General features: G+C 49.4%; 1 long non-coding RNA gene across 1 annotated transcript; it reads left to right on the top strand.

The window, feature by feature from the left end:
• The first annotated feature begins 549 nt into the window (after positions 1 to 549).
• Positions 550 to 11,266, top strand: LOC121074945. Its single transcript, XR_005822643.1, has 3 exons — positions 550 to 910; positions 9,774 to 10,839; positions 10,964 to 11,266. It is a non-coding gene; the product is annotated as an uncharacterized LOC121074945 (long non-coding RNA).
• The last annotated feature ends 1,775 nt before the right edge of the window (positions 11,267 to 13,041 follow it).

Raw genomic sequence — 13,041 nt, 5'->3', positions numbered from 1 at the left:
GCTGGGCTGGGCAGAGGCTAGATTTCTGCTTAGAGCCGTGGAAAGTCAATCCATCCTTCTAGAGGCCTCCTGGACAGGGTTAAAAAGAAAACCACAGCACGGATGTTTCTCCTACACCCGCACCAGGGTGCTTCCCCACGGCGTGGGAGGGGATCTTGGTTTCACCCCGCGGAGATTTATCCCCTCCAAGTGGAGGAGATGGGCGATGCACCCACCGGACACGATACCAGTTCGTGTAGAGCTGGGTTTGGCTGAGCATGAAAGAAAATCACTGCCAGAGCCGTATGTGATCGTACAGCCCCAGCCCGGCCCCACTGTTGTCCACGGCCCCTCCTGTCGCTGCAGGGTGCCGGCGGGGCGTGCAGGAGGAGCGATGCTTTCGGCTGTGCCACCACGTCCCCAGCGGTGACCACTGGCACCCAGCGTCTCCCACCAGCACCAAAACACCTGCGTTAACCTCGGCCGTGGGGGACAAAGGCCGATGTGATGGGGGCTGCACGGGGACGGTGACAGCAGCAGGGGACATCGGGGATGGGGAGCAAGGAGGGAAGCGGCTCCTGGTGGCGCTCCCCTTCCCGCTGCAGATGTGCCCTGGGGAGGCTGGATAAAGCCACCAGCGAGAGGGATTAATTGATTCAGTGTTTGCTGGCTTGCTGTGCTATTTAAAGGACCACACACTATTTTTTTTCTATCCAGAGAAGAAGGCTTTGAACAACAAACCAGGCAGAAGCATCTGCTGCCCTCCAGTTTCCTTCAGCCTGCGGTTTGATGCTAATGCTCCGGGCGTTGCGTAGCTGATGGGAGCACCGTGTCCCCCCAGGTCACGCCGTGAGGAGCTGGAGACATCACGGAGCACCAGCTCCCACTGGCCTTCAGCCACGTTTAGCTCTTCTGGATTTCAGAACTGCAGGTGATGGCAGGACTTGGTCTTAATTTTCTGATTTTTCAGATTTTTAGACTAATCAGAGCTGTCACCGTTTATAGATCTTGCATCTTATTATGTAGCCAGGACAATAATTCATTTTAGATAGCATTAATTTGGATCCTCTCCAAACGGGCCTCTCACAATCCACTCTGGATTCCACTGGCTGGTCTTCTCTATGGGGGCAGCCACGCCAAGAGGTAGACAAATAGATGGTCAGACTGGCAGCGCCTTGGGCAAGCAGTTCTACACTTTAGAAAACTGCTTTCTTGGGGTTATTGGGGTTTTTTGGCACTTCTGGCAGTCGAGGGCTGTCAAGAGCCCCTGTCACTCTCACCTGTGCTCCAGCTGCGGTGCACAGTATTTGGTTTGGGGTTGCACACGAGTAGCTTGCTCCCTACTTCTGGGAGTGCCAGGATACAAGTAGTGGGGTATTTTAGTATTTAACTGCCATGTTTCACCCAGAGACTGAGCCAGTTCTGCTTGAATTAAAAAAAAAAAAAAAAAAAAAAAGAAGAAGTGCATGCTTCCTCACAACCGGCTGCTTGATTTATCCATCTTGTTATTAACGACGACGGGGTTTTGCCCACACCAGGATTTGCAGAGGCTGATGTTTGCACTGGTTTTGCTTTGCATGCAGATGAGAGGGTTCATTGTCTGCTGTTTGTTTTGCACGAGAAGTGTAAAACCCTCGAGCAGGCAGAGAAAAGCTGTGTGCCCAGCATAGCAGCTGCTGGGGCAGGCAGGGAGGGACGGGTCTGTGGGTACCCCACTGACTGGCACTCAGCACCATTAAATGTTCAGCAGGAGAGTGCTCAGGAGCTGGTGGCTCTGCAGGAAAGAGAGGAGTGTATTGATCTGATCGTTTGTTGTCATTGACGTTCCCATTGATCCACTTTTCCCCAATGATTTCGTACTGCTGAAGGCAAAGGGCAGTGCTCGGGAAGGGCCAGCACCACGGGTGAATGCTTTATCCGCAGGAAATCACGGTTTTCTTTGGGCTAAATGCAATTTCTCCAGCAGATGAAGCTCAGCCAAGGTATTTCGGATAGGCATTCCAGGTCTGTTCCAGCTTCAGATTCTGATTTGTAGCTCAGCTGAAGGACAATGGGCCAAAGCCTGCCCCTCTCAAATCCCCGCAGATTTAATATCGTAATGCAGCCTTGGCCGAACGCTGCCCCAAAGAGAAGCAAGGCACCTATTGAATTACCTGCACACATTACTCCAAATCTCCTGCTCAGGAACAGGCAGGGCCTGGTGCAGCTCAGTTTTCAGGAGAGCCTGATAAGATCGTAGCCCATGGTAGCACAGTATTAGGTTTTAATTTGGTATTCATCACATCATTGTCAGCGATCGGGGTGCCGGCTCGCTTACGAGCTGCTGCCGGGATCTGGAGCCCTGCAGCTCTCCGAGCCTGGGGCAGGAGCTCCAACTGGTGACTGGAAACACTTTTCAGTCCCCTGCAAGCCCGATGCATCTATTTTCCAGATGTGTTGCTGCTGTGCCCAATCTGAGCATCTTCCTGGTGCTGCTGAGTACCTCCCCATCCCATCCCATGGGCAGGAAGGTTCATCCCGTAGGAGATGCTGGCCCTGGGGTAGCGGGTGGCACGCTGGGGTCTGAGCTGAACCTGCGTCTCTGGGGGGCATCTTTCGATGAGAGTAGCCCAAAGAGGCTTTAAAAGTCACGCAAGGTGGGCCAGATGGCTTAAAATTGGGATTGGATTTTAGGTTATTTTGTGTATCTTCCAGTAACTTAAAATAGCCTCCTTTCGGTGTGTTGAGGCAAATGAGACAAGACATTAATATGCGCATCGTGGAGTAAATAGGTTTCAAGCAAGCTTCTGCAGCACTGGGGGAGGATATTAGGACGGGGTTTTTTTCATCCCTGATGTGCCAGCTAGTACGCAAAAAGCTCCTGTTCTTACAGTAGAGGGAAAGGATTGGAAAACTGAGGAACAAATAAGTTCTTCCATTACTGCATAGACAGAAAAAAAGTTAATCTAGAGTGTAAACCAGATAAAAGTATTGCTCAAATTCAGTTAGATTTAATGCTAAAAATTGCACATTTGGGGAATGGTTTTTGAAGTGACCCAAGTATAGACGTGATGTAGATCTTGAACTCTTCTGGACAGTACACAAATGAAATGCTCTTTACATTGACTCATCTTGTATTTCTTTTTACTGTTATTTTCCTGGCCCTTAACTTTGCACACTTATGAAGACTGGCTTTTAGAAATTACATTGCCTGGAAAAATCCACCAGGCTTTTCTGCAGAGGAGTTAATGGCTTTTATGAAAAGGTTTACCTAATCTGAGCTGATGTTTTCAGTCTCATGAAACCAGCGCTGAGCAGAGCTGGAAGCGAGTGTTAAAGATGCGGCTGGTGCCGTTTCCTTCCTGCAAAGCACACGGGAAAATGAGGAGTTTTACTCTACTTCTGGGTACAGCAAAAGTAGATTTCGATTAAAAACCAGGAGTGAGTGAGTAATTTCTTAATGTGTACAGACAGTAAGAGAGAAATGAACACCTCAGTTGGACAAGCCAGATTAATCTCAGGTGTGTCCTCACTGCTGACACGAGGCATCGTCAGCCTGACTTCTGTTCAAACATACCCTGATAAAAACTAGGCAATATCCGATGTATATTTACCTTCTTGATTTACAAGAACAGAGATTAAAAAGGCCCCTGAAGCAGATGATTCAACCTTTTTCCTCCCGGCTTACCCAACTGCTGGCCAGGCAGGGGAGGAGAGGGAAAGCCCCCCTCACCGGTGGGGCTGTACGCCTGCAGAAACCCTGTGCTGGAGATGGTGTTCGTGGCCTGGATCCACCTAATTTGGTCGCCCTCATCTACAGCCTTCTTGTTCAGGTGTTGCCTTTGATGTGGCACGCAGAACATACAATATTTGAGTTGCATTTCAGCGACCTGCAGAGCCACTGGAGGGATGGGCGAGGAGGGACAGCTGGAGGCCCTCGAGTCTCCCGTGGGGACAACAAGGACAGCAGGCACCCCAGCCAGGCTCAGGGCACTTCTTGGGCAAACAACACATGCCGGGGGATTGGTGGGGGGCACAAAGCTAACAGTGGGCACGTTTTACCATACAGGAGCGTGAGCAAGCAAGCAAGCCGACCTAAACATCAGAGGAGTTGTGTTATACTACAAAGGGAAGGAGGAAAATCCCTCTGCTTCGTCTTCGTCAGCATCTCCACCATATGCAGCATCAAGAGCAATTAAAATATGCTAATTCTTCATTATTTTCACACCAGCCTAATACAAACGTGTTTAATGCCAGTCTCTTGTTGCTGTCCTTTTTGCACAGGCTGACACAGAGCAACGGGGGCTGCCCTGCAGTGGGGCTGTTCTGCAGCCTGCATAACCAGGGCTGTGCCACCACATCCCTGCTCCTGGGAACCTACCTGGTGGCAAGCATCAACCTGAGGGGCTGGGGAAAGTGTCCTTGTGCTTTGTGGAAATGGCACAGTTAGTGGCTGACCCGTGAGCTGCTCTGGTGTCACCCCAAGGACAGCAGGGACCTGCCCAGCTTTTGCTGCTACCCAGTTTCCAGGGGGGGGAGATCTTGAAGGGGAAAAAGTAGCACTGATGGCAGCTGGAGGGGTTAAAAGCAACCTAATTTTGGTAGCAGATCTTTGGTTTAAGGAGAAATTTAAAACTGGTTGTCCATTCAGGAATTTATTGTGCTGATACAGGATTATTTGGAGTTCAAGATCTGAATGCAGAGTTGGCTGCTAATTTTAGCATTACTGGATTCTTGGAGTATTTTTATACACAGATAGGAGCAGGGAAGAGTTGTGCATCATCCACATTTGCTGTAGGATAGCACACATCACGGTGTGGTAAATTATTTAACCTCCAGTCCTCCATTCCCAGACAAAACCAGGACAAGCCTGGAGAGGGGACGCAGGAGGATGCTGTGCGCTGTGTTTCACTCCTTACCACTTTCTGCTCTGGAAATGGCTGTGTTTATCAGAGGAATGCCCCTTTCCTGACAGGCACTGATCTGGAGGTGCATTCTGCTTTGGACCACAGCTCATGAGGAGCACGGCTGGCTGCCTGTTGGTGGCTCGTCCCATGTCACTGGCATTGGCTTGACCAAGTGTGTGTTTTCCTTTTTGTTTTCTTTCTTTTTATTATTTTTTTTTTTTAAAGCAAGAAGCGCCACGGTTTGTTGATGCACAACAGTAACAGTTCATTTGCAGCTCCCCAGATGAAAGCTGAATTACTCTGAATCAATCGAACATTAAAGCAGCATCTGAACAAACCCAGTTTTCTGCTGGATTGCCAAGTCCTGCTTGAAATGCAGACCTTCGGTGTAACAGATTCTTAAAGGTAACAGCATGTGGCTCCTGCCCATCCTAAAAAGGCCCATTTATAGTGCTTATCTAAGTCAATCTTCAATTTTTTCAGGGCTTTATAAGATTTATAAGGTATTATTTCCTGCTGGCAGCGGGTTGCCTGCAGGTTGCATGGAAGATGTTTGGGAAAAGCCCGTGACCCTTCCCAAGCGGAGTAACGCCAGTCGGTCTCATGGTGCTGCAACTCGGTTCTGTATGGATGAAAACAAATGAGCACTTAAATTGAAGGGTGATTTGGGCATTGTGCAGTTAGAGGAGATGTTTCCTTACGGAAATTAATGATCTGAAGGCAGGCGGCAGGGGACGGGCAGGAGGGGCAGCGATGGCTGGGACCTCACCAGTGGCTCTGTGCAGGGGAAGAAGCGTGGATACCCCTGGGGAGGGAGGAAATTTGTAACCAACGCTGGAACAGGAAAGCCATAGCTGCACCTCCTAGGAAATGCATAATTGTGTCTTCTCGGCAGGGAGGGCTGCCGGTCATATGTATCTGTCTGCGGGTGCCATTGGCCAGTCTGGCAGCGGAGCCGCACGCGCTTAATCAGGGCTGGGTTTGCCCTGCTTGCTCTGCGTTATTGCTGCCCTTTTCTGACATTGCTCCCCACTGACATTGTAATTTTCAGTCCGAATGTAACTGCAGGGCTGTGCATTGTAATCCCGTGTAATTGCAGCCCTCGCCCCCCTCGGCCATCCCATGCAGCCACCTTCCACACCCTCGCCCTGCAGAGCGCACTGATGTGCCGTCACACGAGGCAGCTGCGAGGGGACCTTGTTCTCCTCCTGTCCATCCTCCTGCTATTATTTTTATCACTCCACCTCGAGGTCCATAGCTGCAGGGATGGCCTCTGCCCCGGCACTCCCTCCCGAGGCGGGCAGGGGGGTCCTGAGGGCCGCCCCCCTCCCACCATCGCAGCAGAAGTGACTCAGCCCTGCATGTTCGGGGCTCTTGGTGCAGGCTGGAGGAGGATGAGTCACGGGAGGCGCAGGCAGAGGCTCAGCTGGCAGCAATCACCGGACGGTTCAGCCGTGCTGAAGGTCCACGGCCTCCTACAGCAATCCCTCCCACCCACGGCGTCGGCCGCGCTGGGTAAATGCCGCACGTGGCAGCTGAGCCGAGAGGTCCAAATTATCATCAGGTTGATTGCGGTTGAGAATAATAAGAAAAAAATATCTTCTTGCTTAATTAAAAGGACTGGAGAAAATGGTTCTCTGTTAACACAACCCTTGTCAGCCTTCTGCTGCAAAGGCATGGGGGTGTTTGCAGAAAGCGCTGGGGACAGGCAAGCCCACTGTGTCCCAGCACTCAGCCATTTCGCAAATGAAGCCGGTGAAATGGGATTTGGCCTGATCAATGCTTGTAGGAGACACTGTTTATTTATTTTTTCCCCAGCATCACCGTTGGTTCCCAGTTCATGCAGTGTATTGAGTCTACTCGCTCCTTGCTTGCTCAGCAGGGTTCTGTGCTCCTTCACGTCCTCTTCATCACATCAGGTTGGTGGATCCCAGACATGGTGCAACTCAGTGCCAATAACCCTCTCCTGGACAGATTGCTGCTACAGAGGCCCTATCAAGCAAAAGACACCTGGGGATTGCTTTGTTTTCCTTTGTGCTTGGCTCATTGAACCTTTCTGTACGGGACATGGGCTGTGGCTCAGAAGGCAACCCCTGGATGAGCTGCCCGTAAACCATCAGTGATGAAAACCAATTTTTGTACACTAATAAAGAAGCAGAGTTGTCATCAGATTTGTATTAGGTTTATTTACAAACAGATGCTTGGCTGCTGACAGGGAATGGTGTCAGTCCTGTGCCCACGCTGAACTGAGCACCAAGGGGCTCTGGTGTGGAGGAGCACAGGATGGAGCAGAATTACTGAATACCGGTGTTGTACACCTAACAGGCCCATAAAAAAAAATAGGTTACTTTGGTCCCCTGATAAACATCTGCTATGGGGTTGGGCAGGCAGCAGACATGCAGGAAAACCCTCCTTTTTCATGACAACAGTGCTGAAAGACAGGTGCCTACGTGCGATGCCGGTTGGTGATGCTACGTGGTGCCTACAGGTGCCAGCGATGCTGGCTGGAAGCCCGCGAGGTGGCCGAGGCATTGTCCTGCTTTTCACCTTGACCAACCCTAGCAAAGACCGAGAGAGAAATGCACGTGAGCTCCTGCCCCGAAGCCCTGGCTGCAGGCAGGGGTAGGAAGCCCAGGTTGCACAGATGGAGGTAAATGAACCTGGTGGGTTTTTCCAGAGCAGGATTGGGATGAGACCCCCTCACTCTGAGCTGAGGTGGGCTTCGGCTCAGAGGAGCCCAAGGGAGCATTTCCATGAACTCTGCCAGGCTTTGACTAGGGCCCCTCTTCGTGTCTCTGCTTTTGTAGCTCACAGGTAAGTGGTTCCTGTTTGTACAGCCTTCATTTCCTGCAGCTTCTTGAACAGAAAGCCTGTTGTGCTTGTAGATATCTTCCCCATAACATCTTTACTCCTATGGAAAAGATAGTTTTAGAAAAAACATTTTAGATGTTACTCAGGTTTTGACTGAAGACTGCTGTAGCCATTACAGACAGTACAAAGGAATGTTGCAAGCATAATCATTGGCATTTTGAGCAAGGGTAAAAGTTTAAAATACATGGCAGAGAGTGAATAAAAACAGACCCGAGCAGTCCTGCTGTCAGGTGTGCAGTGTGCGTAGGAGAGAGGCGAGAGCCATGGTGGATGCAGCATGTCGCTGGCAGCTTTCTCTTGCTGGTCCGTAAATTCTTGTCCAAAGCCCAGAAAAATCCGGGGGCTCCTACTGAGTCCTTGACCTTGGGATATAAGCAGGATGTAAACAGGAGGACATGGACAGTAATAACATGTTTTGGAAAAGTTATGCAAATGATGTTAAAGTACGCAGTTAAAAATATTAGCTCTGGCAGAGGAAGACCGCTGAAGTTTCAGTCGGGTGGAACGGATACTCAATAAATTAAAATTCAGGAGTTGGCTTTAAAGCAAGTGCTTTGTAAGCGAATGTTCCCTTTTGTGGTCTGCATGAAATGTGCTCGGGGAAGCGATACAGCTCGGCTGCATTCTCTGGGGGTACACATTGCCATCACCAAATCCACCTGAAGAAATGGCTCACACTTGCACTTCTGTTGGCATCCAGAGGCTTGACAGAGGTTCAACAGCTCCTTCCGTCCTTCTCCATATTGCAGGGATCTTCCCAGACTAGAGCTGTGACCCATTTGTAACTGTGGGAGAAAAACTGCATCGCTGCTCTCAGGTCAGAGCCCCTCAGCGCCAGCCCAGCACCCATCATGAGCGAGGGCTGATTCACATTTGAAATTAAAAGCCTAGTCCAAGATGTTTTTTTTTTTTTTTTAAAAAAAAAGCTCACTTTTTTTTTAATGCTGTAAGTATGCATGTCTTGATGCTTTCAAGGCAAATCTAGATCACATAACACTGTTTTCTGTGATGATTTCATTATCTAGTAAATCTGCAGTGCTTTTATCCACCATGGCTTCCTTTCCCTGGGAGAAACGAGGTCACAGACTACAAGGAGGAGTTGGCAAAGAGAAGTCATTTTTTGGCAGAAGAAAGTAACATCTATGGCAAGGAGCAATTTATAAAATTAAATTAATAAACTGTGACCAGTCAGTGCTAAATTGCTTTCTGGGCAGGGGAACAACTCCGATCCAGTTTTTTCTTCCCCTACCAGCTGCAGTATTCCAGCAGCTCCCACAGCTTCATTTTTTTTTCTTAATTTGTAATGGGTGCCATCCTTGTGCTCCCACCCCAGCACCCACTGGAGGAGCTAAGGGAAGGGTAGGTCCACAGCATGCACTAGGAATTGCCCCTAAAACTACTCTCCTTGTATGAAACCTCCCAAAGCTTGTGGCTAGGCAAAGTCTTGACTCATGTTTGCTCCAGCAGCAAAATCAACGGGCACGTTGCATCAATGTCAGCGAGGAACTGATGGCCAGCACCTGGGGATACACCACTCTTCAGCCTGGACTTCGGCACCTATTTCACCATCCCTGTAACTACCACCCTTGTAACTAATCTCCTGCTCTGTTGCTCCCAAGGGGCTTTTGGGGTTTAAACTCAATGATGCTTGTGGAGAGACCGCTGATGCATCAGGACCCTCTGGTCTTTAAAACATTTATGAGAAAAGCAAAATGAGTGTTAAAGGTTTTGCTTTTGTTTATAAATGGTTGAAATGATGTTGGAGCAGGAGGCTGGAGCCTTATATTGCTGAAGAAAACTGAATTTTGATTAGTCCCTGCTCTGCTTTTCTTTTGGCTTGGAAAACAAAACCACACACACACAAAATAAAACCAACAACACTTCTCTTGAGAAACAATTCATTTGCATTGCATAACAGCAGAGCACTGGACGTGTTTTGTTCCATTTTCAGGTTTTATGTTACAAGTACCAATTTCATGTGGCTTCTCTTTGCCTGGATCCTTAACACTTGCCTTTTTCTGTGATTTTTGCCAGCAGGGTTGTTTCAGCCCAGCCTTTGTGTATCAGAAAGGGGTCGCCATCCTTCTGCTTCCATGGCAGAGCAGCATCTCCGACAGTGACTCTAGAGCTTTAACAAGGGGTGGACATGAACGGTGGGCTCGTCCACCACAGCTCCCCAGAGCGAAGGAAATGATACAGAACTTCTGGAGATACTGCTGAGCTGTTAGCCCACCTCTCCTCCCCTCCTTGCAGTTACTCTTCTGTTGAGAGCTCCAACGCAGAAATTGTTCCTGCCTTCCTTGTCTATTGACACTGCTCGACCTCCCATCCCTGCTCCATTCTGTGCTTGATGAACCCCTGAAGGGCTGTGCCACGGCAGAACACAATTGATAAATAAAGCACTTCAGTTCCTTCAGTTTTATCTGCCACAGCCCCTGGCTGCTTGCTGCAACCCATGGGTGTGAGCTTTGGCAAAGGCTGCGTTGGGCAGACCACAGCGTGCGGCTGCGGGGAGAGCAAATGCAACGTGGCCAGAAGACAGCAACGTGCAGGTCCTGTGGAAGCCCATACATCACACGAGTCCCTAAACTGGCATCAGCAAGAAGCCAAATAACAGTGGTTTGAGCCCCCCAGCCTTGGCCGTCCTCTCTCCCATACAGGTCTCCCTGTACAGACTGAAACATGAACCTCTGCTGCTGCATAAAGGACAGAGAGGCGCATTAAGGAAATTGAGCGCGGCATTACTCATCCCTACCCACACGCAGGAGGCCAGTCCTGGTGCTGCTCAGCTCCAGGAGCCATCTCCCCATGCTTTTGGGCCATGCCAGCAGCAGTCCCTGGTCTTGCAGGCATCAGCGTGGGTCAGAGACCCTGCCCCTTCGTTCTGCAGGTGGAGGGAGTGAATGGCTATGGGCACGGCTCATCCCCTGCCAGCTGGCCACCATCCAAGGAAAGAGTCCCAGGCATTTTTAATTGATTAGCAGAGAGGTAGCCTGATTGACTTGGCCGTCTGCTTACTGGGAGCTGAGACTTCTGTCAAGATCTGGTCATTTGGAGGCGGTGAATCTTTGCCCTCAGTGAGGACTTCTGGATCTGACCCAAAGTAAATTAGTTGCGATGAGTTGAAAAGCAAAGCAAAAAGGCCCAGAGGGCCTCATACAAACCCTGAGTTGTGTATGAAGGGCTATGAAGGCAGCCTCTTATCGTCCTTTTCTTTGGTGTTCCAGGGATACATTGGACAAATACCATGGGAATAAAGGAAATACTTCTGTCAACAGAAAATCCACAGATAATCTCCAAAGGGCAACCCTGCTAACAAATTTGTTGATGGTATGTTCTGCCTTGGGCAGAAACTGCTGAGCATTTTGTACAATGCTTAAACTTGATTACTTCGTGTTGTGCAACTATAATCACGTCTGAGTGTTAATGTAGGCGAATTAGGAACAGGATTAAAATTATTTTTGGGAGTGAAATGCAGTCCTTCTGATGAGGTATAAAATTAGCTGTGTCTCAGCAAAGGCCCAGCTGAACTGTTGTTTACAGGTGCTTCTTTCAGAGCTGTGACGTTGATGGATTGAGTCCAGCTTTAATAAAAAATAAAATAAAATAAAATAAAATAAAATAAAATAGAAGATATTAATTATATGTTCAGAACCTTTATGGTGCTTTGCTTGTGTTGCTTGCTACAAGATAGGGTTTCTTTTCCACTGCTACTTAATGTGTAACAGAGGCATGAAAGGCTACCTAACTTTTTTAGTTAGGAACTGGTGTCCCTTGTTGAGAGAGGTGAAAAATACAGGAATTGAAAGCTGATTTGAATAAGGCAGCTGATGCACAGGCACTCCAGGAGGAGAGCACGAAGGCACACAAACCCTGGGCACGAGACGTGGGATAATGGGAATAAAGCGGTCATGCCTAACCTCGAGGGAAATGCTAAGGCAAAGCAGGAACCTCCTCGGTTTTAACTCCCTGCTTCTGACCGATGTACTTGTATGGATAAATAAGTTGGGCTTTGCTTCAGAGAAGCTGTGCGATGTCATTGCATTATCAGAAAACAAACACACACCAAGTTGTAGGAAAGTGTCAAAGCCAGTAACCATCAGGAGAAAGATGCCTGATTTCATTCAAAATGACCTTCACATTAACTTTCACCAGGTAGGGTATGGCCAGAATAATGAATCGAGAGCTGAGTCACTACACACTTGTGCTCGGGTGCCTGAATCACTCCCTGAGTCATGTCTAATCTGGGGTGTTTCTGCGGGAATACCTGCAGCTCACGCCAGCGCAGGGCATTTGGCTGGGGCAGCTGAGAGGCCGTGCCATTGGGATGTGCTGCTGTCCCCTGCCAGCCCCAGGAACCTGCCTGTGGCCACAGGCAGCCTCATCCCGTTGTGCTATTACATGAAGCCACCCTACATCCACCCCTCACCCCCCACACCAAGGGACAGGGCTGGGAGCAACAACAGGGACAAGGTGTACTGACACCCATCCTACTGACCTAGGTGCTGCTGCAGGACCACAGGGACGTCCTCTTCCAAATACTCAGAGAATGGCACATTTTATATCCACCCTTCTCAGCAAGTTCCCAGCTGAGCATGCTTCTGGCTGACAGCAGCTCTGTTAATTCCTGCTTTTGTGGTGGTGTCACAGCTCAGCGTGGACGAGGAGGTGTAGCCTGGGAGGAACGTGTGCCAGCAGCATTAGTGCACGCTGCTCGGCTGTTGTAGGGAACGAGTAGTTTTCACAATGGGGTTTGCAGTTTTATACTGAAATTTAATGTCTGGAAAATGAACAGTTTGCAGTTTTAATCCAAGTATCTCCGAGCAGGTAAGGTTTGCATTGTAAATGCCGGTAAGGCTGAGCCCTGAGGTAGTTAATGCTTTAGGAACAACTGGAAGAGGCTCACGAGGTACAGCTCAGAGCCTGATCGGGGTCCCTTGGTGGGGGTGGCTGCCTCCACAGCCAGGTCACCACAGCCTTGTGGGCACATGCAGGTCCGTCCTGCTGGTTAATTTCCCCACCAGAGCAGTGATCAGATGCTTCTTGTGAGTCTGAGTGGGCCTGCCAGCACCCTGTGCACACGGGCTGTAGGAGGGTGTTCGCTTGTTTTGTGGTCACTGCAGGTCGGAGCTACTAGGCATCAGGCTTGGGTAATGCCTTCTGTAGCAGCATGAAAAGTCGTCAGAGCCCACTCAGAGGATTTACGGATGAGCCAAAGGTCTTAGGGTATTGAGGAACGGAACACGCAGTTCCTGGCATCCTCCTCCTCCTCCAAACACATAGCTTATCATATTTCTTTTTGGTC

Source organism: Cygnus olor, chromosome 9 (genome assembly GCF_009769625.2).
Source record: "Cygnus olor isolate bCygOlo1 chromosome 9, bCygOlo1.pri.v2, whole genome shotgun sequence".
Lineage (NCBI taxonomy): Eukaryota > Metazoa > Chordata > Aves > Anseriformes > Anatidae > Cygnus > Cygnus olor.
This window is presented reverse-complemented; position numbering and strand designations above follow the sequence as displayed.